Raw genomic sequence first — 4,098 nt, 5'->3', positions numbered from 1 at the left:
GGTCTGGGCCTGAGACTTTTCAGCAAACTGCACCCCCTGCAGATCTGTATTCCTGACCAGTCCACTGAGTGGTTCTCCATTGATTGGGGGGCAGATCAGCTGTGCATTTTGTGCCCCAATGTTCCTCCAATGGGCCCGTCTCCCCCACCTCCACACTCCAAACACTTCCCATGGGATTGGCCTCTGAGTGGCTCTTTTTTCCAGTTGTTTTGGCTCCTCACTTCTACATGGGTCCACAGGAACCCTGTTAGTGGTCTTGCTGGCCTGGGGCCCAAGGCCCTCTTCTCCCCTGCCACCTCTAAGCAACTTCATAAGAAGAGTACAGCTGTGGCTTTTGCCAGCTCTTGCTCCATGTGCTCACCAGCTCCAGCCTTGACGTGGCTGGGGCTTGAAATGGTGGGAGCAATCCTGTCTTTCTCTCATCATGGCTTCTCCCACCTTCATGCACTCCATAGGTCTCTCTTCCTCTTCCCCTGAGCTCTAGTAGCCCCAGCTTGGTTGTTGTTGCTTTTTGATAGTTGTAAATCGGTTGATGTGGGAGAGAGAATGATGCTGGGGACCTTCTATTCTGCCATCTTGACCAGAAGCCCTCATTCACTCTCCTTTTAAAGCCACTTCCATTATTCCAAGAATGGATCAATCCATTCATGAAGGCACAGTCCTCACAATCTAATCACCCTTTCAAGGCCCCACCTTTCAATTACCATCATAGGATTTCCCACCCTCTTAACAGTCACAGTGGGGATCAAGCTTCTAATACATAAAACTAGAGGGACACAATTCAATCCAAAGGGTGAAGGTGAGAGTTGGGGAGGGCCTTCTGACCGAGATGATGTCCAGGTGAATCTTGGAGAATCAATATGATCTAGCCAGGCACAGAGCTGGGGAAGGAGGCATGAAACTTTGTAACATGGGAGAAGCACCAAGAAATTCGGTAGTATTACAATGCAAAAGACCATGTGGGAGAGGTAAGAGATGAGGCTGGAGGTGCAGGTAGGGTCTGGGTCATGTTTTCCAGGAAGCCTCTGGGACAAGCTGAGACGTTTGGGCTTTATTTTATAGGTAACAGAGAGCCATAATGATTTTAAGCATGATTGGATTTATAATTTAGATGGTCCCCTCTGTCTAGAGCGTGGAAAGTGAATTTGATGAGTGGCGTGCAGGGCGGGAGATGAAAAGAATGGTCGAGATTTCATTCCACTACTTCAGAGAAATCATTACAGAGCTGATGAGGAAGCTGAGAGATGTTTAGGAAATGTTTTTAGAAGCACTGGACTGGATAATTGACTGGATTGGGGTGGGTGGATAGCAATGAGAGATGTCTGGGTTGATTTCTATTTCTTGATTCAGTAACCGGAGAGACCATGGTGGTACTAACAGAGGTATGGAATCCTGGAAGAGGAGCAGTTCTGAGAAATAAATTTGCCCAGCAGCAGATGAGAACAACGAATATGAAAGTCTGAGATGCAGTCAGGGCTAGAGATATTTAACTGATTTATTAAACTACTGTATATTGATATTAGGCTAGATACTAGACTTGGAAGTCAGGATAAGACAGGCTATATTGCAGTAACCTAAATCGCAGAGGCTTAAGTCAAAAAAATAAAAAAATTTTTTAAAAAGAGTCTATTTTTTACTCATACTACATGTCAAATATGTGTTGTTAAGGGGCTCGGTCCCACATCATCACTTAGGGACCAAGATGACTAGGTTGCATCATCTTTTAACTTCAGCATTCACACAAATCCTCCTCAGTCACCTGGGCAAGAGAAGAGAGAGACTAAATAATCACACATGGGCCATTTACTCCCTCAGCCTGGAAGTGACACGCATCATGTCTGCTCATATTTCACTGGCAGAATTGGTTTTATGGCCCCACCTAACTACAGGGGGTGGGAAATGTGGAGGCACAAATGTTACTTGTGCTGAGCATTACTGTCTCCGCTGCATGTCATCAGTGCAGGGGAGGTGACTAAATGCAGTAGAGAAAGAATGGGATCAATCACAGTAGAGCCCATGGAGTGAAAAGAGAGCAGTCAAGGATAAAACCCAGTGAAACACCTTCTGTAAGTAAAAGGTGCATGGGGAGAGGAGCCCAAGGATGAGGCTGAGAAATGAAAGAGATAAGAACCAGGAGACAATAGCGGCCCTCAAGCCAAGGAAGTAGATAAGTCTGTAAGGAGGTACAGAGTGGCCAGTGCAGCCTAAAGGGGCAGCAGGAAAAAGACTGACGTCTCTATTGCATTGGGCAATCAAGAGGGGTCTGGGGAACATTTTAATAGATGTGTTTCCTTGGAGTGAATATTTAACCAGATTTTTGTTTAAGAAGAAATGGTGACACTTTAGAGCTGTATAGAAAGGGCTGTGTTCCCGAGGCCACAGCCCTAGAAGTATTTTAGAAGTCATGGTGGCAATTCGGCTAGGCAGTCCATTTTGTCCCACAATATTATTAAAAATTCTTAGTAAATTTTCAGTTAGTGATTAGCTAATTGGGTGAGATAAGACCTTTAAAAGTACAGAGCACCATAATTGAAATGGACCTTAAGTTGTGTAAACTGTGAAACAAAAAGAGATGTTTACCTATTGTTGGTTAATACTCACGAAGAGTGGCAATGTCAGCTTGGGAAGTTTATCCAAAGTGCAGTCATTACTAACTAATAATATCCCTTGGATTGAATTGGGAACTCACATTTGTGGTTTCTTCATCCAGAAGAAGAGGGTGTCATTATTTCCTTTCTGTGGTTTTGGTTGAGAAAACTGACCTAAGGAGAAAAATGACTAGATGATGAGATTTTGACCATACAGATGTTGAACACTTCTGGGGAAGAGGAACATGGAAGAGACATTTGTTGAGTGCCAATTCCATGCCAGGCAATTCCCATACATAATTTTACTTCATCTTCACAACCACCCACTGAAAGAGATCTCTTTTATCCTCATTTTATAGATGTTGCAAAATTGAATAGAAGGTCCAGGTTTACAAACTGCAGGGCTCCATCCCATTTGCTATCAGATAAGTAGCCTCCGAACATGGGCCCCTGTTTCTGCTTCTGCCGGGATGGCTGTGAATCTCCGCATCTCCCATCAGTCCAAAGCTGTGAGCACGCAGATGAAAGCCTTCAAGGATCTGAAACTACGGCACTACCTTCAGAGGAGCTGACTCTCAGCTTTCAGCCACATGCACGAAAGGGGCTGTTTCCATCTGTTGACCTGTCAGGCTGCCTCTCTCTCAGGCTTCTTTCCTCCCTCCTTGGAGTTTCTTCAATAAAACATTTCACTCCCTTGAAAAGCATCTCCCCTGAGTGGCATGGGGAGGGCCCAATGTGGTTCTGTTTAGCTCCCTGGGGATGAGGAGGCATCCTCCCTTCACATAACTTTCCCAGCAAGTGGTATCTCTGTTTCCTTTCCCAGAAAGTCTATGAAAAAATAAATTCTGGTTATTCTCCCAACTCATGAGTTTCATTCCCCACAGTTTCTGCTTGGGGCCAGCTTCCCCATTCCACTGCCTTGACCCTTAGTCTCTTAGAAGACTGATGGTGGAGACTGAGTGGGAGCCACCTGATAGCAATGAGCTGGAACCTCACCTTTTAGTAGCTCTGCTTCCGGGAAGAGAGAGGCTCTGGTCTTTCTTTCCAGTGGGCTTCTCCTCCACAAGACTACTGGGAGAAGCAGAACCAACTCTGCCAAGGCCTTCTGGAGTAAATGGACACATTTGGCAAGCACACTTATGAGGAAGGACAGATCTGACTTTTCAAATCGTACAGAGAGTTTATCTTCTAGCCAGGCTCCCCTTCCATCATCTTCTCATCTCCCTCCAGTGCCCGAGGCTAGGCTTTCTACCTGTACATAGGTTGCTCTCCCAAGCCTCCTGCTAAAGAACTGACTACAATCATCTGCAAGGCTTGAGAAAACACACATTGCTGGGCCCCACCCCAGGGCTTATGATTGGCATTTCACTGAGAATTTGCATTTCACAGCACTACCATTGGTTTGCAACTCTAGACGCAAATTTGAATCACTGTTTTAAAAAATATAGTGTGTGCACCCCAGACCAATTAGCACACTAGTAGTTTTTAAAAACACCTCCAGGGCCGGCCC

General features: G+C 45.4%; 1 long non-coding RNA gene across 1 annotated transcript in view; it reads right to left on the bottom strand.

Moving 5' to 3' along the window:
- Window positions 1-1,611: 1,611 nt before the first annotated feature.
- Window positions 1,612-4,098, bottom strand: part of LOC103588273 — a 5,736-nt gene continuing 3,249 nt past the window's right edge. The window contains exons 2-4 of the long non-coding RNA XR_550296.1: window positions 3,585-3,693; window positions 2,690-2,762; window positions 1,612-1,759 (exon numbers count right to left, since the gene is read on the bottom strand). This is a non-coding gene — a long non-coding RNA (uncharacterized LOC103588273). The remainder of the gene's footprint in view (window positions 1,760-2,689; window positions 2,763-3,584; window positions 3,694-4,098) is intronic.

This window comes from Galeopterus variegatus, unplaced genomic scaffold, assembly GCF_000696425.1.
Source record: "Galeopterus variegatus unplaced genomic scaffold, G_variegatus-3.0.2 Scaffold544, whole genome shotgun sequence".
NCBI lineage: Eukaryota > Metazoa > Chordata > Mammalia > Dermoptera > Cynocephalidae > Galeopterus > Galeopterus variegatus.
The sequence above is the reverse complement of the archived record's forward strand: the minus strand, read 5'-3'. Positions and strand labels throughout refer to the sequence as shown.